Raw genomic sequence first — 24,922 nt, 5'->3', positions numbered from 1 at the left:
AAATTCTACACCTTTCATATACAGTAACTGGACCAATAATGGCCGGGTTTTCCAGATTTTATTGTTCTTATGGACGTAAGGCTCTTAAGAAGGGTTCAGCTGAGAAATGGCACTAAGATATGGGGGTTTCCCAGGTGCATTCTGAACTTCTTTACTAACCCTTTTGTTAACTCTGAAACTAATGTATTTCTGGTATCCCTTGTGTTGTCTATGGGTCAAGGTGAACAACCTCCGCCACTACTTATTGATTTCTGGAAGCTGGAGATAACACAAGGGTTAAGAGGACCATAAAATCTTAGTGGGGGCTGTCCACTGCAGTGGTTCTAAAACTGAGATTATTGCTGCCAGTCAAATTGATCACTCACCTCTTTATCAGTGCAAGTCACGCACAACGGAATTAAGTTAAATTACTGAATAGTTCTCCAGCCACCGTACATTGAAGGGCCAAATGGGTTTGGCGCGATTTAAGCCAGGCTGAAGTTTCTTTTGAACTGTTTTAATAAATAGGGCGCACCAGATTATAAGGCGTATAAAATAAAAGATACAGTGAAACGTTTGACTGGGGTTGTGTTATGCATCCCCTAGATAAAGCTGTGCTAAAGGGAATGTCAACAAAACAGTCAGATAAAGTCAAACTTTATTAAGCGTTCTGACAACTCCGTTCACTCCCATGGTAACGATGTTTAAATGATGTTTAAAAGGCTTCAAGCAGCAGCGCGTGAGAATCGTGTTGTGAGCAGACAAATGTTGAGTGTGCAGCAGCGAAGTTGAGCACTTGTAATACAGCTAGAGCGCATGTATAACATGTTGAACGCACGTGTATTACTGTTTGAGCGCGCAGCAGAGGGATTTTGTGCAAAAAAAAAAGGTTTTAGGTGTGCAACAACTAAGACACACTCGCACAAAATGGTGGCAGTAATCTTACTCCATAGCCTTCCGCCATGATGTGACTTGCGTCATTAATCCCACCCCGTGATGACGTGATGACGCAATGACAATGAAATTGAAAGTTTTGGGAACAAGTCACCCACCAGGTAATGTTCATAAATAAGGCTCTGCTGATTATAAGGCACACTGTCGTTCTTTGAGAAATTAAAATGCTTTTAAGTGCACCTTATAGTGAGGAAAATATGGTAGTTGGACTAATGTGAATGCACAGTGTGGGCTCTGGAACTAGTACTCTTGGGAGGGGTTGGACACTTTTCCTCTTTGGAGTTGCTACTGGGGAGAGGCACACAGCAGGGGTAGCAGTACGTATTTCTCCAAGACTCTCTGACTGTCTTTTGAGTTTTCTCAGTAGGACAAGAGGGTAGCCTCTCTTCACCTTAAGGAGGGGGAGACAAATATCCTTGTCCTGCTAAGAGACTTCAAAGCCTATGTTGGCAACAACATTGAGACCTGGGCTACTGGAAAGAGTGATCCACCCGATCTAAATCTTTTTTATTGGACTTTCCTTAATGAACACCAAATTCAAGCATAAAGGGGTCCTCATGTGCACTCGGCACCAAGACACCGAGGGGGGAGTTTGATGATCGATTTTCTATTTGTGTTATCAGACTTGCAGCCACGTGCCTTGGACACGCGGGGCCGGAGCTGTCAACTGATCGCCAACTGGTAGTGAGTTGGCTTCTTTGGTGAGTGAAGATGTGGTTTGGACCCTGCAGACCCAAACATGTTGTCAGGGATTTACTTTTGCCACAGTAAACTGTCTGAGGAGGTTTTAATTCCCGCCTTCAAGAGAATCATGTTCAGGGTGAGATCATGGTTCTTACTCCTAACAGGGTTGGGGGCCTTCTCCGGCTAGGGGATGAGATCATTCCCCAAGTGGAGGATTTTTGTATCTTGGGGTCTTGCTCAAGAGTAAAGGAAAGAATGGAGTGTGAGATCGACAGGTGGTCTTGGACATTATCAGCAGCTATGCGGAAGCTGCACTGATCTGTGGTGGTAAAAAAGAGAGCTAAGCCAAAAGATACAGCGCGGTACAAGCAGCCTAAATAAGTTTTCTCCGTTTGCCCTATTTTAAGTTATTGATTATCAGAGAAACAACCACAAAGGCCACAATCATCTGGTCTTAGATAGAGGACAGGACAGCCAGTGTTCTACCTGATGACTTATCTGACTAAACTTTCTGTTTCCAGCTACCAACCAACCAACCAAGCAATGATTGAAACACAAGCTATGATTGATTGTGTTAATAAGTGTGGTTGAGTAAATGTGATAACACACCGTAGCTCAGTAATTCTCCATCAATATCTGACTAGGCAGGGAATAACTGGAAGGATTTGGGATCAATGTGTGGGTTGTAGTAACTTATCAGGGTAATCACCCATCTAGGCTTGTTGTGAGGCTTGTTGAAAGATATAAAAGAAGATCTTTAGTTGCGTATTTGATTAATTCTTTGTAATTAAAAAAAAATGTTCTACCCAAGAAAAGAAAAGATTGTGAATAAATACTCTCACCCCATAATGATGGGTCTTACTCCTACCTTGATGAACTCTGACTATTGCCTTGGAGTCTTCATTACAAAATCACTAATGAAGTCATTATTGGATTCTTCTCGTTAGAAACAACACAATTACTACACATCTCTAAATAGGCTTTGCAAGTTAAATGCAGACTAATCACTTCCCCCCAGTTCCCTTAACTCCTAGTACAACACTGAGCAACACTGAGAGCAAAGCCAGTAAATGCATCATTATGTTTGAACTGTTTGAGTGTGTTTGTGGACGCATAGTTCTCTACCATGTTACTAGCCTGTGTGTTTTGTGATTATGACTTCAGACATTTCTCATCTTTATCTTTTGTAATGCATCAATAATACAATATTATTCAGTCGGGAATTCTGTGCTCTGAATTCTAATAACCTAATGTACACTTAAGCTGGTGTCGTTTAAGTGCCCGTGGAGCCATGAGGAGATAGTAGGTACACATCTGTCTGTCTCTCAATCCCCACTGGCACTCACACTCAAATCCACCATTCTTCCAAATACAAACTAATAATACACACACATACTTAAGCAAATCTTTCTCACAAGGAGTGACGCAGCAAGTGCTGTTGTCTCACATAACCACCTGTGTCTGAATTGTATTTTTGACTTAGAATCCAATAGAAAGGAGTTGTAGTGCAATTTTGTGACCGTCCTGAGGCATTGGAAATTATTTTTCCTTGGTATGTTCACTAACACAAGCACTGAAGAAACAATGAACATGGAAAAACATTCCTTTAATAAAAGTTACATTTATGTTTCATTTCAACAAGAAAGCTCCAAATATTTACATTCAAGATGTTTGGAGCCCTTTGGACCAGCTGTTGATTAAAGCAAGAACACAATATATAGACCTCATCAAGGCAAGGACTGGATAAAAGGGTTCAAGTTATCTCCAGCAGCACCAAGATCCTTACAGTGGCGGTGGCAAATAGTGGCGCCACACTAGCAGTATGTGGCCATTGTTTGCAATCTCCTGATACACACTTGGATTTCAGATACGTCTCCCTTGACTTCCTGCTAACAATGACAGAATCGTCACTAAGGATAGGACGATATGCACACTATTTAACATTAATATTTACATAATGTAACTAATTTAAATATGTATATGTATGCATATGAATTTTACTGATACTTTTATATTATATATTAATGGAGGTGACAGAGGTGAAGAAAAAAGGAGGTGTTTTTTAAGAATGTGGCCCTGCCATTATTGGCAGGAAGTCAAGGGAGGTGTATCTGAAATCCAAGAGCATCAGGAGATGCCAGAGACACGCCACAGATGGCCAAGGATGGCCTTATACTCCCACTGTGGCTCCACTACCAGCCAGTGCCACCAGGAGAATATCACTGTCACTCTTTATTTTTCTTTGCTTGTCTTTTGTTGCACCTAAAAAATGCTAACTCTGTTTTTACTGGGTTCTTGTTGTACTGTATTTGGACCCCAACATCAAATTATACAAATGAAACTTAAACCTTAATCTGTAAACGTGTGTTTTCTCTTACATGGTTACATGAAACAGGGATTTAAAAACTTCATCAATAAAATTCACAATAATTTAAAACTCAATATGCAATCATGATTAGCATTACATACATAGAATTAAAGCAGCAGTGCATAAAAGGTAGGGTATGTACTCTATAAAACTGGTTAGTGCAAGAGCGATCCTGCCTACTGGATCCTGCCTGCTGCCAAATGTGTCATGGCAGCATCAGTCGGACTCTAGTTGAAAAACTTTGCTGTGTGCCAAAACTATTCTTGAACCATGGAAGTTATTGAATGATATAAGCTCTTTGGCAGAGGTATCCATTGTGTCTGCTCTTTCACAGAAAAATCTAGTCTATTGTTTTTCAATTTGTGCTACCGTTTAATGGTTATCAGAATTTCTATTCCTCGATCAAACTTTTTTAAAGATTATTTCACTATTTCATTTCATTATTTTTCATCTTTGCCTTTCCTGAATTTTAGAGAAAACTCGATCATTGAACTTCTTTCATGACGAAAGCGATTAGAGTAAGTCCATCACCGCCTGAGCCCTCAGCATGTAAAGTCCGTACCCACAGCATTGACTAATTGTTTGTTATGTCAGTGCTTGTCGTGCCCGTTTGCCTTTAATAGGTGTAGTGTGGTGATCCATCAGGCTGTCGAGCAAGCCCCATGTCAGTTGAAGTGGCTGTGTGTCAGTGGAGCGAGTGTGGAGTGCAGATGTGATTTACTGCCATGCTCGCTGTGCTGTGTTGAGGCTCGCCTCTTAGCCTGGCTATTCAGGCCACTCCACGTCTTTGCTCTTCCTCTCTTTTCATGCCAGATTGATTACTGCAACAACTGGCTCATGACACGCGCCATCTTCTGGCAACCTTTCAGTGCCATTTTATAGATGGTTAGTGCACCTCATTTTGCTACTTATACATCTGTAATTGCCCATGAAATACGTATTTGTCCTGATGGATTTCAATATCTGGAGCTACAGGTTCTGTGGCACCTTGTTATTTTGATGGGCCGAGATGAAGAGTCTGCACATCCATTTTCACATGTCTGATTGTTTTATTTATTTATTTGTATTCAACTTTTGTACTCATATTCCATCTGAAGGCGTGAAGACACTTCCACTTGAGGTCATCCACACACACCTATTTCACTCGGTTCACAGCCTGGTCTCACCGGTAATTAGGTGCTGGCACCAGCCTTGTGTAGTGTGCTAGCTAATTGAATAGTTAACACGGGAGGAGGCGGCCTGTATGGATTGGAGGTGACACCTGTCAGGGAGATGTTCCCTCCGAACCCCAGACATTTCCATGTCTGCCTGATCCATGTGTCATCTTGGCCGGGAAAAAACAAATTAGGGGTCGGCAGCCAAGTTAGTGCCGTGCAGCAGGTGTGGAGATCGCTCGAGGGTGAAGGAAGATAGCTGGCTCTCTCCTCTGTCCTTCAAAAGTGTTTGTAAAGCTCTGGGCACCTTTCCTCACTTCACCTCAGGCCATATGTGACAGCAGGCTGACAGTTGTGTAAGTATGAATATGCGAGCGCGGATGTGCCTGTTCAAGTGATGCCAGTCTCCCACCTCACTGTCCTGGAGCTCTGTGCCCCAAGGCACTGCACCGGGGTATGTCAGAAAAGTGTCCAGACCCACCAGGCTCAAACAAATAGGTGGAGTGATACTCTGAAACAGAGAAACCCCAATAATTCACACTCATTCAAATTTATTTTTGCACCACGACACCAATGGTTTTGGTGGGGATCAGTCCAGTGCCCGAGAAGGATTCCACAGTGGAAACAGACGACCCATCATAATGGTTTGAATGAGATGTCCGCTTGCGGCTATATCTGGCCCTCCAACTCATTAAGAGTGGCCTCAAAATAACATTTTGAAACTACCCTAAAAATAGATCACCTTAAAAGAAAAAAAAAACGATATAGTGTTGCAGAGATAATGTCAAAAACAAATCAGGAAACCTCTAAAATGTTGATGCAGTTATGAGGATGTATGTTTGTGCTTTAAAGTCTCTGAGTCGGTGGTGCTTCATGCTAAATATGCACGAGTAACATTTAGATTTGATACTGATCACAGTATTGTTTCCCATTAAAGGCAGGTTATATACAGTTTGATCTGCCCTCAGCCTAGACAATGTTTAACATTGTTGGTTATTGAGTTTGACTTCCCTCGTCTACATTATTTTTGGCCAAATAAAATAATATTTCTTTAATTTAATGGATTGAATTTAAAACAAAGCCGTTTTTACAGACTCGTTTACCTCTAAACATGTAAGTGGCTATTTGCTCAGCTCCAAAGATGAACTAAAAAACACAAAAATGTATTTGGAATAGCAGTTGTGTATGATGATAAAAAGCTTGAGACACTTTAGGAAGAATCAAGGAAATACTTAAAAGGAAAGTGAATCATTGAAACACTGCTGATGTAAAAAAAAAAGATAATTTCAATAGCTTGTAATAGCTACCAATGAAATTGAATCAAATATCAAAATGGTTGGCCACTTGTTACAGTTTTTTATAATCTAAAAAGAAAACATTGAACAAAGTGATCTTTAACATCAGGCTGTGGCCCTCAAATGATGTTGCAGTATATTCACCAGAGAGGAAGACCTTCTGAACTAGATTTGAAATATGTTTCAGTATTTAAGAAGTTCTCTTCGTGAGACAGACGTCTATCTAAAGGATTGTGAGTGGCAAACATGTTTGTTTTTCACCTGTTATAATGCTGTTTATGTTGAGTGCATGAGCTGGCAGAAGGTGGTGGATTTGCTGTCACTTGATTGGCACTGAAAGTTTTTTGTTGCCACATAGCAACCAGTTTTTAAAGTTAAACTTTGGCTGCACAGCAAGAGTTGAGCTGTATTCCCCACAGTGTTTTCAATTTAAAACTATATATAATCATGTCTCGGTGCTTATGATTTCTCATGAGAACGTAATTGATTTTAATCTCATCTGATCCACGGTACATATGAATCTCAGGGAGGAAGAAATAAAAACAAGTCCAAATCAAACTTAACCAGATTCCATTAGAAAACTGTGAGGGGTTTGCCCTCCGTACCCAATCCAATCTGCAAGCTGTGTGCTGTTTAACAGGTGAAGTTCTCGGTCTTCATGTTGAATCACAAGTTTTACAAGCCCAGCTCAAATGAAGCAGGAAAATCTTAACCAACATCTTGGCAGAGGTCTCATGTTCACTTAGCCACAGGGGTGTTTGAAAGACCACCCGCCACCTGCCAATAGGCATTAGGGAGGATTTAGTAATTAAGTGATGGGCTGAGGACTAAATTGGGTGTTTGTGGGCTGGCAAGCCACCCCAAGGTCCCTACAGTCATGCAGATAGGGGATTCTAATTGCCAGGAATATTGATCAGCCAAGTACAGGGGGAGAGCAGGGAATTCACTCGCCATCGATTAGCTGTTATAGCACCTCGCTCATCAATGGAAGACAGAGGTGAGCATTGGAAAGGTTCCGGCTTTTTCCCACAGTATCCATTACCACTATCAGCGCCTGACACACACAATACACATCTGGAGCCTGTGACACAGCTCGTCTTGTTAAGGAAAACCGTCCACGCAAGTTTCCACAGACCTCTGAGGCACACACGGCCACTTGCAGCTGATATCAGAGACCGTTTTATCCTCAAACCAACATCTTGTAAATGTCTTACCATGTATTAGAAACATAGATTGAATTTGCCCAATATTTTAAATGAGCTGCTGCACTATGTGGTAAATAGACACCAGCCTCATTCTTGGCCATGTTTAAATTCATGCCTAACACAGCAAAGGATTTGTAACTCATTCATGGTCATGGTGACTGGACAAAACACTTTTGTGCAAGCAGATGTTACAATAAATGTTGAATCTATTGGATCAGATAATACTCATACATTTATACAGAGAGCTAGCAGTGCCATAGACGTTTGGAATAATTCTGTATTTTACATTTCACATTCATTCTGAGTTTGAATGGAAACAGCAGGAGTGTCAGAAGAAGGACTTCATTTATATAATAGATTAACTGTTGTTAAGAAGAATGGATTAAAAACATTGTGTTTTTTCAAAGGACAAAGGGTGTTAACTAATATTGATCAGCTTTTTTAGTTTGATATTTTCACATACACATATGTATAAATATGTAGCAGAAAATGAAGTTAATGACCAACAAAATAATAATAACAATAACTATTATTATTAACTATAATAATTAATAGTAACAATAATATCATAATATCATCACATTTAATTAACCAGACATATTAATGTTACACACACTCACTGGCTGCCAGTTTCTTTCAGGATCCATCTTAAAATTCTGGTTCTTACTTTCATGGTCAGGCTCGTCCTTACATCAGTGATCTGATCCAGCCTTACACCCCAGCTCGGGCTCTTAGGTCTGTGGATCAGAATCTACTGATGGTTCCACACACACGCTTTCTGACCAGAGGAGAGAAATCCTTCCTGGCTGTTGCTCCTAAGCTTTGGAATGATCTTCCTCTCTCTCTGTGTTTGATGGATCTACTGACTCCTTCAAGAAACATCTTAAGACATTTTTATTTGTGCAGGCTTTTCCCTGATTTTCTAGGACTCCTGTGTTTGTCTTATGTGTCTTGGCCTTTTAAAGCATGTATTTTAGATGTATATTGTATATTGTTTGTTTAAGCGCTTTGTGACCCTGGTCTAGAAAGGCGTTTTCCAAATAACCTTCACTTACATACTTACCTACTATTTTATTTGTACAGCGCCTAAGGATCTAAAAAACATGCAACATGCATCAATAGAGATGTTCGTACGTGTAGTAAAGTGCATGTGTGTCCTACATTTAAGAAAATGTGCTCTTCTCAGTCTGAAAGGTTATTTTCAGACTACTTTTTAATTTTTAAAAAACACTTAATATTGTTTATAGAGCCAAATCATTACTTCGTTATCTCAAGAAATGTAACAGTAAAATATACACAATATATTGTAGGAGAAGAGAAAATCGCAATGACAGTGATTCCATCGTCCTCTCGGTGAAGAGCGACATGAGGGAGGTGTGATTCCCACAGATATTGTTCAGCATGGCAATCTGTTACTGAAGCTGTTCCTCGTGCAGAGGAGGTTCGGATGGAATCTGTAATGTGTCCGTCCTGCGACAGATATCGGACTATCCAGCTCTGTGCCAACCACTCAGCCTGCCTTCCTTGCTATGTCCAGATGCACATCATTGTGCTTCACGACGCTTCTCTCTAGTACACAACCCCGCACAGGAGGACTCTCTACCATAGTCTTGTAAAATATCTGTGGAACTTAACTTAGATGTTGAAGTCTTCTTCTAAAATCCTGATGGCTTTGTGCTTTCCTTCATCTGTGTTGTTTGTAGGTGTCCACAACCTTGACACTATCTTCCTGAATGAAAAACCTCCATGTTCTTTCTGTAGTCCCCCACCATTCAGTTTGTATTAGAGGTGTTGTGGGGGTTGAGTCGCACCTTGAAAAACAAAGCTCTGGAACATTCATCCACTCCTCATATGTCTAGGTGAACATCTGTACATGGCGGAGATCTGAGTTGTGTTATAATGAATACGTGTACAGGGTGATCAGTACCGGAGAGACTATTTCAAAAAGAGCAGTCCGCAGTAACCACCAGGGTGCAAAATCAACATCAGGATCTGCGCCAGCGGAAAGGTTTTCTGCGTGGCAGTTTCTAACCTGACTCATTTAGAGACTATTACAAAACATCAATATATTGACTGAGGGACTGTCTCAGTGTACTGCTCTGTAAACATGTGTTATCTGCAGCCACCTTATCAGGCTCCAAATCTTTCCATTAACAGTGGCTCTTTCACTGATGTATGTTTTTCCTCAAGAGAAAGTTATATTTTAAAATATTTTTCGAACAGTATAAATCAATACAATTCACACTATAGGTGACATTTTCTTGAGGGCTAGATTAATATCATGGATATGTTTTGTTTGTTATCAGAATCATGAGCTTCTTTTAACCCAATTCCATGTTTGTAATATGTCTGCTACAAAAGGATCACCAGTTGTTAAATGCTTTGGCTGATAGGAGGGAGAAATACAGAATTGTATTTTGACATTTTATAATTCCAAAAATGTTGAGTTATTGAAGTGTAAAACAAACAAACATTTTTATTATTATTATCCATATAATTAATATGGAACCATATGATCTTAACAAGTTATGTTAGAGTTTAACTTGTAATGAAAAATAGAAAGTATATACAATAAAAGCTAACTCATACAAATTATTATTTTTCAGATACCTTGGCAGTCCCTCCATGAAGATGTTCTGGGACTCAGATGTAAGAGATGCTTCTTCTTAACGTCACAAATAAACTGTTGAAATCGTTGAGGGATCAAGTAACAATGTTTTATATTATCAATCCTGGTTTGAATATTTCAACAAATAGTTTGAGCTTGCATTAAACAGCAATCCTTCAAAATGATCAAGTGGACCCGTTTTCACACAAACATCACTTTGTTCATTTTTTTATTCAAAAAATGTTGTGCATTCGCTCCAGGGATTTGAAGTGGCCTTCAAATTATTTATCTTGTGTGTAAATTGTTGCATGAATATTTTCTGATCGTGACTCCTGAAGCAAGTGTGCATTGTTCATCTGTTAGATCCCGTGAAGTCTTCATGAATACTGCCAAAGTCACGCACAAACACACACACAAATACACAGATAAACACGCATGCACACACACACAAACAGCGGCAGCTCTGCAGCCTCTTAATTGCTTTAGCAAAAGCATCCATGTCATTTCCGCGGTCAGTTAACTCTGCTGGAGAAGATGAAGTCGAAGCTTCTGCCACGTCCTCAACCCCCACACAACTAGCCAAACAAAAAAAATGATAATGTGCCTTGTATATTTGTGTGCATGCTGTCTGTTTTCACTTTTTGCTTTTAGAAATAATTGCTGTTGGTTGTGTGGCTGCATCACAGGAAGGGCATTAATGATTCTCACTAGCCGTGAGGAAATGTTGTGCTGCGGAGGGCGTGCGGGGAGCAACTCATTTTCTCGCGAGTGTGTGTGTGTTGGTGGTTGCTCATTTATTTTAAGTAGTTTCCTTTCGTTTGTCACGCAGGACATATTGTACGTTGGCGATAATGATTGGCTTATAATTGTGTATGAAGATGCTTTTTCAATCTGTGTGTGTGTGAAGGTGTGGGTTAGTGTGTGTGCGCACGAAGCATGTGTGGTTCACTGTCCTTTTCCAGGGATTAGCTGGTGAATGCTGCAGGAGGATGATCAGACTGGGAGCACACCGGGTTGCTCTGCGATCACACAAGGATTATGGGGGATATGGTGCGTTATAGGGCCGCCTCCAGTTAGGCTCATCTCTGCCACGCTCCCCTCACACACAGCACTTTAATTGCCTTCCCCTCTTCCATTGCTTTTATTACCTCTCCCTGCATTGTGTGCTCCTTTGGCTCGTGGAAAGGTCATTGTGATGTTGGCGCGGCTGCACGTCTTCGCTTGCCTGACCAGCAGAAATTGGCTTTAGGTATGACGCAGGGAGGGACTAGTGACACAACCTCTGCATATAGAGTTTGATAACAATTATAAATTGATTCATTACACAACAATGCTTAACCTTTTGAGTCCAGTTTGCAGCGGAGCCTGTGTAGAACAAAGAAAGAAGCTCACTTTGTGAAGGAGATGAAGACCATTGATCCTCCTCTGCTGTTATACACTCACATTACTGTATAGAATGATTAATCAAGCAAATGTAAAATCATTATTAGAATGGCAGAGAAAGTGAAGAGTCGAGCAGCAGTGTTAATAGTATTGGCAATGACATCCTTTAAGTCAGCTACGTGTTTGTGCCTCTCTGCTTCACAGTGAACATTTATCAGGTTAATTCATGTGTTGTGGTCTTAGAGTTCTATAATGACTCAGATTTCTATTACAACTGTAATTAGGATGATTAGTCAACGGTTTTCTTACATGTTTTTTTGTTGTTTAGTAATATTTCTGCTTTCCTCTCTCACAAATACAACTAATGGTAATCTTTCTATTCTTTTTCTATTTGACAATTTCTCCCACTCATGTATTCATTATTTATATATTTTTAACTTTCATCACAAAACTTTCATCTATTACTGGGTGGTAATCAGTAATCGACCCCACGACATCACCAGTCAAATGGTAAATCTTTGCTGAGGTCATTTATATCTTGGTGGAGTTGAAATGTTTTCTTTCTTTCACAGCCATGGTGATCCATAAGGTTCTGTTCTTGGCCATATTCTATTCATAATCTATATGTCTCCAAAAGGCAGTATGATCAAAAAGCAGTCACATACTTGTTCACTGTTATGCTGGTGACCCCCTAATAATAGTTATTGATGGAGTCAGACGAAACAATTCAGCTAACGCAACTACAATCGTAAATCACAGAAATTAAGTCCTGGATGACCCAAACTTTTTACTGAAGACAAAATGGGGGTTCTACTAGTTGGTGCACAATATCTCAGGCAATCCCAAACCAATAATCTAGTTTTCTGAAGAGAAATGTAAATCAAATCAATATTTGGTGTGACAAAACAGCATAATTTCTTCTAGGTACACCTGCACACAGTTGTTGAAGGAACTCGGCTGGTAGGTTGTTCCAAACATCTTGGAGAACTAACCACAGATATTCTGTAGATGTAGGCATTCTCAAATCCCTCTGTCTCTTCATGTAATCCCAGACTGACTCCATGATGTTGAGATCAGGGCTCTGTGGGTCCATATCATCACTTTCAGGACTTCTTCTTCTTTAAGCTGAAGATATTTCTTAATGACATTGACTGTATGCTTGGGGTTGTTGTCCTGCTGCAGAATACATTTTTGGCCAATCATATGCCTCCCTGATGGTATTGCATGATGGATGATGGAAGTATCTGCCTATATTTCTCAGCAATGAGGAAAAAATTAATCGTGACCAAATCTCCGACTTCAGAAATGCAGCCCTAAACTTGCAAGGAACCTCCAGCATGTTTCACTGTTGCCTGTAGACACTAATATCGTACCGCTCTCCTTCCCTTCGGTGAACAAACTGCCTTCTGCTACAGCCAAATATTTCAAATTTTGATTCATCAGTCCAGAGCACCTGCTGCCAGTTCCTATGCTTTCGTGCCTATGCATTATTATATTTGAGGCACTTTGTTTCAATGTCGGAGGAATGGCTTTTTGGCTGCAACTCTTCCATGAAGACACTTCTGGCCAGACTTCTCCGGACAGTAGATGGTGTACCTGGGTCCCACTGGTTTATGCCAGTTATGAGGTGATGGCACGGCTGGACATCTTTCGATTTCGAAGGGAAATAAGATTGATGTGTCTTTCATCTGCTGCACTTAGTGTCCTTGGCCGACCACTGTTCTACGATCGTCTTGCCCGTTTCTTTGTGCTTCTTCGAGAGATCTTGAACAGCACATCTTGAAACCCCAGTCTGCTTTGAAATCTTTGTATGGGTGAAACCTTGCTGATGCAGTAGAACTACCTTGTGTCTTGTTGTTGTGCTTAGTCTTGCCATGGTGTATGACCTGTGACATGAAAATGTCTTCCACAACCTCAGCTTGGTAGCAGAGTTTATTCCTCACCCAGTTTTAAGCTTCTACGTAGCTGTATCTTGTTCACTTAATAACTGTGTTTCAACCTACTTGTAAAATTGATGATCATTAGCATCTGTTTGGTATAATTGTTTGATCATACACCTCACCAGAATTCTACAAAACCCCTAACTTTGTGTAAATGTACCTCTAAGAATTGATGCTGGTTTGAAGGCAAAGGGTAGTAACAACAAATATTGATTTGATTAAGATTTCTCTTTGTTCGCTCACTTTGCATTTTGTAAATTGATATAAAAAAAATAAATTATTATTTATATTTTTGAAAGCATTCTTAGTTTATAGCGTTTTTTCACAACTGGTGTGAAAGGCCCTGGGGCCTTCAGTTGTCAAGCCCTCTGCGGTGGAACCAACTACCGCCTTCAGTAACAGGGTAGAAACGGTATCTATGTTTAAGAGTCATCTTAAAACTGTCCTTAAGATCCAGCTTATAGTCAGGAATGACTGAGACTCTGCCTGCTCTCAGCCATGCTGCTATAAGTTTAGACTGCTGAAAAAGTGGGAATTCTATTCAAGAAATTAAGACATTTTGAAAGGAGAAAAAATGCATTTAACGGAAGGTGCTGAGTTTTGCCTTAGGCAAAGCCTTCAGCAAAACCAAATTGATTTGGGTACTTTAGTAGATTAGATACTTAACGGTTTTGCTGTTGCATCCTAAATGTGTTTTACCTGAACATGTGAAAATAGGATGAATACAAACACTCCATCATCCCTTCTTTTGGAGTGTAAGGGGTTCCGGATATGGCCTGTCTTGGGGGGTGGAATTCAGATGAAGGTAGGACTTTGATGGGCTTAGTTGAGGTGTGACTCTTGGTTTCAAATTAAGGCGTATATACACAATTCTCTCTAACTGGAAGTCTCTCTACTGAATCATTGCACATTATAAAAGCAGTGGGTGCCAGTTCACAGCGCATGTGACCAGCTGAGAGGAAAGAATCCTATTTTGATCTGATATGTGTGAAAGACACAATGTGTGGTTCTAAAACAGTGTCTACCTGCATAATGATGAAAGAGCTACGGATGATGAAGGCATACTGATCCATAATTCTTAACAAAAAACACACACATTTAGGAATCTAACACCCGGACGTGTATCAGATAATAATCAAATTTAAAAGAACAGTTTCAACAGAACAAATCTGCCTTTGCTATTGTTTTTGTATGTTAAAGTGCTTTGTGACCCTGGTCTAGAAATGTGCTTTCCAAATAACCTTTACTTTACTTACTTACTACTTACTTTGCTGTTTCACCAGGACAACAAAAGAACCTAACAATTTATTCAGTCCCTTTGCAATGAATCCTAGAACTGAAACTGAAAAAACTGAAAGGTCATATAATATTCACATTTACTTCCTACACATGATAAATCTGGAATTCGAAAATGAGAGCTTCAGTTGTTGGAGAGCATTATGATACATATTGTGTGAGAGATGGAGGAAATTTAACTTGTGCACCTGTGGGCCTTGAATGTGACACATGTGCTGAGGTAGATTTAACTAAGCCAGTCACGTTAACGCTTCTTCTCCATAGCCCTTTAAAATCTACTAAAGAAAGCCCTCATATAATAAGGTGGAATCTATGATGATACAGTTGTTTTTATTTTGTGTATAAGGACATTTAAAGGGTGAAGATATTTGATTAAAAGTTCCATATGATTCTGTATGGAGATGGCAGTTCTTCAGCTACATTCAAGCACGTCTTTAATTGATCTCTTTATTCCTCTTTCCCACCACAAGGTCATTTTAATCTGCACTTCCTGTTTCATTTGCAGTAGTTTATGTAAATAGCAAGATTTTTCTCTGCCCTCTCTGCTTTTATATGAATGTTATTCAAGTCATTTTGCAGAAAAGGATACATATGAGGGCTTCACTAAGAGTACACATCTGACAATTCTGTGCTCACGAGGAGAGGAGATGCTTAGTTCTGTGACTTTGTCTCAGATTTTTCTTCTAATCATAGGAGAGGCTGGTTTGATCCCTGAAGAGGTTTGAATCAATAGTTGCTCTTTGATGTGGCAACATGTATTTTGCTTTTTGGGGTACTCAAGAGACGTGTCGGTGAAGTAGCTTTGAGTGTTCATGAAGTGGCTCAACCACAGGTCAATCGAGACAACAGCGCAATAAGCTATCAGGAAGAGCTGTCATTTTAATTGTATTCGCTTGTTGGCCCTAATTTTGCCGACCCGTCTTAAAATCTGCAACCAAAGATCCCTGAAGTACAGTCTGGTCTTTGGACCCCTCCCTAATGAAATCCCAACACTTCTTCCTCAACCATGTTCTCCTGCACCTGAGGTTACCTTTGACGGAGTTTGATCAGATCTGGTCACGTGTTGTGTTAAAGCCTCCGCTGATGGCCAAAGCTTGTTAACCCTGAAGACATGCTTAAACAGTTAACTAAATGGTTTCACAGGGAATCAGAGTACAAGATGGAAAAGCTGTAATCCTCCAGAGTTCATTTTACTACATGAAAGACATTTTCTCAGGCCTGAAGGACAAGAATGACACATGGAAACTACAAAACTAATTTCTCTATACTGGCATCAATGATCCTGTTATTCCTCTAGTTTAAAATGATTTTTTTTGCTCTACATGTTAACATCACTTCAGGATCTTACAGGTGGATGAAGGGATGGTCGGACAAACAGACGTAGAGACGAATGGCCAGATACCAAGGCACCATGATTGCCGCAGGTACTCGTCTAATAAAAAGGCTTTTTATTTATGTTGGTGGATTGTGCCCCGCAGTTCAAACTATCTCATTTTGTGGCTCCCCTCAGAGTAAGCCTCAGCTCTGTTGCCTGGCATTTACCTGTCCTATCAGTTGTCCCATCAAATTGAGAGAGGGAAATTCGGTATGATTGAATGGATAAGACTCTTTGGTGGAGGAAAAGATGGAAGAGTGGTGGGGATGTGAACCCAATCTACCGTGTGTTGACTGTGCTGATTAGGGGCTTGTGCTGAGAAGAGTCTCTCGATCCCTTCATTCCCTGTGTTTACTTGGAGACTGGCTGCGCCACACCGGCATCAGCCAGGCGCCCCCTGACTGATGCCTGCCCTTGGATTTAGTGGTTCTTGTCATTCCTCCTGCCTCACAAAAAGCTGCCTAGTGTGCTTACATTGTCAAATTAACAGGGTGTCTGTTTTGTTTCCACAGCCGCTGCCAACTTATGCTTCTGAGAATCACACGCAGCCAGAAGGCGGTCAGAAAGTAAACTAGAGAGAAAAAGAAAATTGATAAATACACATTAGAAGAGTTTTAACTTTTGCCAGCCTTTAGATTAACCATGAGCAGAATAAGTTGAAAAAAAGGACATACACTCTGGACAATGATGTCTGTTTATTTATGCCACTGACTCTCTGGATGTCGAGAAGCTCGCCCACATAGAGCTCACTTAAATTAAGTGTCATTACCAGTACTTTTGGAACGCTGGCCATACAGAGACCTGACATTCCCCTTGCAGATAGTTAGCTATGCATAGGGATGGATTTCTGATCCCTGTTATCCACCACAGCGAAGGATAAATTAGGCCAGAGTGAAGGGCTTACAGGGCACATCCGTATATCCCCTTAATGGCAAAGGCGAAGCCATTACCTCAATGGGGTCCGAGTATTTCTGCTTGGTTTGTTGTGTCCATGTCACTTATCAACAAAGTCACGCTTCACTTCACGGCAGCCATTCGAGCTTGTACACTCATTTATGTTATCGAATAGACATGGCAGCGTTGTTGGGTTTGAGAGACTTGCATGCACGAATTGCCATGCTTTTTAGAAAAGTCTAGTCATTTGCAATTTGGTCTTCTAGTTCTCTTCCTTGGACGTCTGATTGATGGGGCGGGGTTGTTTGTTTACTTGTATGCTGCTCAGATAAATATTCATAACGTACGCTTTTCTGAGCAGAAGTTGTCTCGATTTGGTGTAAATGGTACTTAGGATTAGATTTTCACAGCCGATTGCTGTTATTAAGCAGAAAAGCCAACTCTTTGGAGCAGTCATCTTCCTGGGAGGCAATCTATTTCTCTTTGACGCCGCCAGAGAGCCGGACCACAGCTCTTAATGCAGTGAAGCAAAAGCGCTTTGGTCCGCAACCTTTCACGCCTTCAGCTCTCCTTTATGTGATTGAATAGTTAATAACTATGAGTCGCAGCTGAAAGCCCTGCGCCGCCGGGTCTTCTGTTCCGAGGTTTCTTTTTTCTTGCTATTTGCTTTGTCTTGCCTTCCGTTTGTCCATCCTGTTTTTTTTTTTGACAATCCTGAAAAGCATAAAACATTATTATACTGTGCAAAAGGTGACACTTTGTCACATACAGTATGTGGTCAATTAAAACTGCAATTTTATGTTTGGGCAAAGAAAAAAAAAAGCCTTGTAAGAATAATGTTCAATTTACTTTATTTATTTACTACATTCACAAATTATGATTTATGCAAAATAATATATAAAAATAACGGAAAGTTAGCACATACATCCATGGTTGTTCTAATTTAATAACTTTATGTAAACAGAAGATATATGTGTGTGTGTGTGTGTGTGTGTGTGTGTGTGTGTGTGTGTGTGTGTGTGTGTGTGTGTGTGTGTGTGTGTGTGTGTGTGTTTGTATATATATATACAAAACATTTTCAAAGCCACTACAATGACTTTACCTTTCCATTCTGAAACAAGTTTGGGTAATGGGCAATAAAAACACATTTTATTTACTTATTATAAATCAATCATATGCTCTGTCTACTAAAACAAACTTAAGAAGTATATCAAGTAAATGACAAAACGTTTCAAAATCCAGATGGAACTTAAGGCCGCAAAAATGTAATCGATCTAAGTCAATTTTTAGCAATCCTGAAATCATCATGGAAATCCATTTTCAACTACACCAAACATAACCCATCATCATCTGAGTGATGATCCATTAATTTTTTATTTTTTTTTTAAACCACTAAACGCTTGTCAATTGAAGGGACAATGTGAGCTGTAAAGCATGATGGGAGTTAAAAATATTTTGCTAATGTACTGATGTGAGGCTAGTTTTGCAGCCGTGCTCAAGACTTGTAAATGTGTTGAGAGTGATATTATGATTTACTGGAACCAAACTAGATATTTCAAATCTACTGCATTGTGCGAGATTATAATGGAAAATTAGTGTATTGTTTAATTTCAAAGTCCAGCTGGCCACATAATTGGACCCTGTGGGCCTTGAGTTTAACTCATGTGCTACAGTGACTAGTGCTGTGTCATAATTCCAACTTTTTACCAACAAAACCAAAAGTAAAAGTTTGATGGAATGAGTTGAAACTTTATTTTTGTATGTTCCTCTAACCTTCAAAAATACACTTCAAATTCATGAGCTATTTGTGTGTCCTACAATGCACTGTTGAAATTCACCAGCTGTAGCCAGTAAAAGTGAGAGAACAACTAAATTAAAAGTTCTGCCTATATTTGGAATAAGAATAAAAAAAACTAATGGTGCTTCAGTTCCCCATGTGTGTCACTTAACTTGCGAAAAAAATATCAACATGTACGTTTACAGCATCTCACCAGTCTTGCACTCAGCCGACGATTGTTTTTTTGTTTAGTTTAATTTATTCCAAACTTGCTGCTAGTGTGACAATTTGTCATTCAGGCTGCATCAAACTTTCGAGCGTCGACCTGTTTATTACCGTTGCCCTCTGTACATATTCTTTGAGATGCACACTCGCAGGCACGGACACACAAACACACACAGAGCCTCACACAGCTCATTAGGCCAGCCTAAGCTCACAGCTCTGGCAGAATGTGACCCTGCCTAATTGTGTACCATGCTCATTTGTTCGCCCTGCATGACGTGACGATTGCTTATTTATTCTCCTCAGGGCTCCCATCTCACATTAAAACGATTGCCTCTTTTCATTCACTGCACATTTTCAAGCCTTATTTGATAAGCACACGTCTATAGCGTTCACATTCATGCTTTCCTCCTGCTTAAAAGTTATAATTTTATGAAGGCAAATTATTGTTCACTTGGGATTGTTTTATCGGTTAATTATCTGCGGGAGGAAATAATTTTCCATGTGTGATTCTGTTTATTCCGCTGGAGTTGAGCTGCACAAAAGGCCAGATATTAATGATGCAGTTGGAATATTTTAAGGAGCCAATTGTATAAACAAAAGCGGACGGGCACGGTCAACAAGAGGCTTAAGAGGGATTTGGATTTGGCTCGGCCAGAATAAGTAGACAATATTTGCATTCTGTTAAAGTTTTACATCTGGTTAGAGACTTGTTTTATAAATAAAAAAGCAATCTAGCTGTTTTTTATTCAATCCTATAAAGAGAGAAGCACAGAAAAGAGCATAACGAGCAGGGGCTGATGGGGATTTGGGCGGCATTGTTTCACAAGGATTTAGCCGGCTGACAGTTGATCTTGTCTCCCTCCAGCCACTGTTTATCAACAAGGACATTTTTCTGTTTCTGTTTAAGAAAGGGATTTCCACTTTTAACACCGAACTTTTGTGGCCTTCACGGCAGCAAGATATATGTGAAGCAGGTGTTAACAATGATAAAGTGGTAGACAAATCAACACAGTGACCACAGTGTTTCCTCATCAGCAGCACAGGCAAAATCACTTTATTTTAAGCCAGATCTTTTGTTTGGTTTTCATTTTAACTTTTTATCCACTTATCCACTACAATATATTCATCTTCATCAGTGCAACATATTAGCAATGTTTATAGGCATTGGCAGTTCTTTTTCCTAGAGTTATATATATGCCATTGAAGAAGGGCGCAGCAGTTGTTGGGTGTGTTTTTCTGTAGACTGGTTTGGTGTTTTTGTCTCTTGATATCAGGACTGTTTTTTAGAATGCACATCAAAACTCTTCCTTATGCATCCATGTGCACGAGTTGTCTTGCATATATGTGTGTGAGTTTCTCTACATGCTACCACTGCTTCGTTTCATTTCGTGAACAATCCATTCCTTTTTTTCATTTTGTGTGTTTTATCATCCAGTCTCCATCAGAGGGGACCAGGTGGAGATAGTTGACATCTATTAGTACCGGGACAGTAAACTGGACTGGTCCTGCAACACAGACCATGTGTCTAAGTAAGTACAGAGTAGGCTGTACTTTATGAGGAGGCTCCGATCATTTAACATCTGCAGGAAGCTCCTCTGCATGTTCTACCAGTCTGTGGTGGCCAGTGTTCTGTTTTATGCTGTGGTGTGTTGGGGTGGGAATGTGTCCAAGATGAGTATCAACAGGTTGGACAGGTTGATAAGGAGGGCTGGCTCTGTGGTTGGCATGAAGCTGGACTCACTGGTGACAGTTGCAGAGAGGAGATCACTGAACAAACTACTGTCCATCATGGATGATCACAGTCATCCTCTGAACACTGTCATCAGTGAACAGAGAAGCAGATTGTGCACAATGCTCATCCACAGATGCAACACTAAGACACTGGACTCAGGGACTCTTATGAATGGATTTCAAAAAGGTTTTAACAATTTTCTCAATCGCACAAAAAATAAAAGATAGAAGTAGTAGTAACGATTGTACTATTAAAGAAATATGAATATACAAATTAAAAAGCTGCTAAAAAACATCAAAAACAAATGTGTGAAATTTAGCTGGTGTAGGTCTACACTTTCCTTTCTACTTGTGTTTTTGATCACTAATGTACTGACAATATGTTTTAATTCTGTCTTCTGTGATCCAGCTACGAAGGTCTGAGAAAGAGGATCACTCCAGAGTACACCTGCAGACAAGAAAGGAGATCAACACATACGAAGAGTAAACCAGAGCTGGGAGGTCTGGATGTTTCATGCATCTCAAGATGCAATCTTCTTGCACGCATCATCATGATAGTACCTATGATCACACGGGTTTTCAGATCTTTGAACCTCAAACCCCCTCACCCAGAAGACCCGACGGAAAGTTATTGGTTTCCAGCTTCTATCCAAGATGCCATTGCCCATCGTTTGTACCTCCCAATCCACAGAGTGACTTTCTTGCAAAGCCCCTTAATCCAACTTCAACAGGCAAGCACCTCACACTCCACTCCCCACCAGCTCTCTCTCTTCCTCTCATTGGATTTCTCCATCCTCTCCTCCTAGAGCACCATTAACTACTATAAGATGACATGCTTTATTTACTACAAGAGCATGGCCATTTCTGTTCTAGGGCTGGCTTCCATGATGTTTTCCGGGGAATCCGAGTTGTTCTCCCAGGTACACACTTAGCTGCCTGTTTAGATTGTGCGCCATGGTGGTGGCAAGCATTTGTACTGGTTAATGGCAGTGTTGATGGACGCAGCGATCACCATCAAGTCCTGGTCATGGTGCAATTGATAGAGGTCTCCATAGAGTGAGGTTTGCGGAAGCCAGACTGAAACTTCTCATGGATGTCGCTCTGATCCAGGAACAAAGACAGCTGCTCAGACACCATCTTCTCTAAGATCTTGCACAAGAATGGAAGCTTATATATAGGCCTGAAATTACTGAGGTTAGTCGGGTCTAAGCCCAGGTTTTTTTGTCTAAAGGCTCGACAATGGCATCCTTAAATGCATTGGGAAAAACCCCTGTGGAAATGGAGAGGTTTACCATTTTGGTAACCCAGGTGTTAATTACATCAAACACTTTAATAAAGAGCCTACACAGAAGGACGTCTGACTAGCAAGAGGAAGGTTTCATTTTGCTCACCAGTGCCAAAATATTCAGTCCAGAGTCACAATGTTAAATGAGGACCACAAGCTGGAGACATGCTCAGTGACAGCAGGGGTTCCACACAAAAGGGGAGAGATTTTCTCTTTGATCGGCAGTATCGGCTGAGATAACACACCTCTGAGACCTTACTTCTAAGGGCTTTGGTTCAGGGATCAAGTCCAAGTTAAACAAAACAAGAGAATGATCACTTAGATGGACATCATGTATAGACACATTACAAACGTCCAGGCCGCTCCTATGCTGTGTAGGCTCCAGGATCTCCATTAAGGTCCAGGCAAACAGAAGTGTTGAGGTGATGTCACAGACATAAAAGGGAGGAATGTAGCGCAGACATCGAGCATGACTGATGACGTCAGAGTCAAGGCGAACTGCAGCATGTCTTCTCTTTACTTGGACACCAGAACGGGAACCTCTCCTCCGCAATATTTGGCAAAACTCCCCGGTATCCGACAGAGCAGCCGATATTAGAGAGAAACACTCGATCATAACTGTATCGTGTGTAAAAGTCCTCCATCGACTTTCTGATGCTATACAGAGAGTCACGATCATAAATCCATAAGGCTTGAGACATATTAACTTTATATTTTCAATGTCATGAAAAAATAAAGTCTAGTCTAGTCTAGTCTAGCTGTTCCACAAGACATAACAAACTTATAGTTTGAGGATCTCCTAGCGCTGAACACCCAGGGTCTGTTGGACTGCTAAGTTGTCATGGTCAGGAAGGAACTTATGGATGACTACTCAATTAAAACCAACAAAGATCCTCATCCACACGTATTTAACCTATTTATTTCACATCAGAAGTTATCATAGTAATTTCAAGCAAAACAACATTTTTTTGTGTTGTTATTATGGTATTATGATTTTATTCGAGCTTGATGTTTCTTATATTGGAACTGTTTTGAAATCTTCAAAGGGAAGAAGCACATGGTGTGTTTTGAACTCTCGTATCACATATTTTGCTGGAGTCAAAGACCCCCACAAGCCAGCGCTGCCAAGAACCTTAATGAACATGTGCAGATAGACCAGAAATTGCAGCCAAATAAAAGAATAATAAACCCTAACAAGTCCTTCCTTTGTTCTTCCACTCCACCCACCACCAGTTGGCTGCGCGAAAGCAGGCATTCTTGCAGCTTTGAGGGCAGCTCTGAGAGTTCCATGCCCAACGGCCTTCAATCACAGGGGATATCTGAGTTTGACAGTATAAAGTCTTTCTTCTAGAACAAAATAAGACCCCTAAGCAATAGTGGATGAGCTGTTAGTAGCTCTGCAGTCCACTGGGAGGTTGCTTGGTAGTTCACTGTACACAAAGTGTTGGTTTGGGATAAGACAATGGAACAGTGTAAATACAAACATAATACTTACACTTGCACTGGATGACACAGTGGTAGATGGACTCGGTCCAGTTCAACCTCATGAAGTCCTTTGATTGAATCACCTTGTTTTAGAACCTTTCACACCATCTATGTGATATTTTCTTTTGGGGTGGAAGTTTGGGGAACTGGTAATGTTGCTCAGTGACTTACTTAGTCACAAATGGAATGTGAGCATTAACACAGGGGAATGGGAGAACAATCCCTGCCATTGCCTAGTCAATTCACCGCAATCTTTCTGACAATTTACATAGCGTCTCAGGACACTATAGATTAACAACAATTGTTATTACTGTCTTGAGTAAATTTGACTTGCATTGCAATCTAAAGGACAATCAGCCATAACATTATAACTATATATCAACTCAGAGCATGAACTGCACTGGGAATAAGTCCAGAGAGAAACAAGAAAAAAGGAGCTATCAATGCCTATATTTTCAAAATATCTAATTCCAGCGAATTGGTTGGTGAGTCAATTCTTTTTTCTTGAACGGAACTGTTTTAAAGAAGGATATTGCAGTGGTTAGTGGTTTGTATATAGCAACAGAATCAAATGTGAAAGCAGCACTGCGTCACCTTTTGAACTTTAGTGTGTGTATTTTTATGATTTCTTTCATTTTGACCAGAAATTAAGTAGATCTCTGTTGATGTGACCACCAAACTTTTTCGCATCAATGAGTCAGAGTGGCAGCTGAATTCATTTCCAAAATAAATGAAGAGCAGTTTTTGAGGCTTCCAGGAAGAGGAAACTGACTTACTGTCCTTTCACAATCAAAATGCACATGCAAACTGTGGCAAAGGGATTGAAGAGACTTGTGCTGTCAGGAATTTTAAATGTAATTGTTTTATAAGAAATAAACATGATAACATAAATCAAGTAGAAATAATAACATTAAGATATGTTATTGGTTTGATTACATATGAATTGTGTCTCATCAATCTTGCTTTATTGTGTTTAAATGACAACAGATTTCAGAGGTGGGCGGAGGTGATGCTCATCCCCTCAAATCTCACAGCGGTCAACAACCAGCATTCACCATTATAATAATCCCTCCATCAAATTTCAGCGAGACAATATAAAGTTGAGCATGGTATTTTATTTCGGGTGTGGCTGCAGAAGCAATTTAAGAGGTGTGGCCTTCCACCCTTAATCCCCCCGCTCCTATCTCAGCTGCCCCGGAGGCCATTTTAATTCCCTCCATCATTACAGGGACCCTTGCTGGAGAGCTTTGGAAAAGGTGACTGCTGACGCTGTCATTCACAAGG

Source organism: Callionymus lyra, chromosome 6 (assembly GCF_982586985.1).
Source record: "Callionymus lyra chromosome 6, fCalLyr1.hap1.1, whole genome shotgun sequence".
NCBI lineage: Eukaryota > Metazoa > Chordata > Actinopteri > Syngnathiformes > Callionymidae > Callionymus > Callionymus lyra.
The sequence above is the reverse complement of the archived record's forward strand: the minus strand, read 5'-3'. Positions refer to the sequence as shown.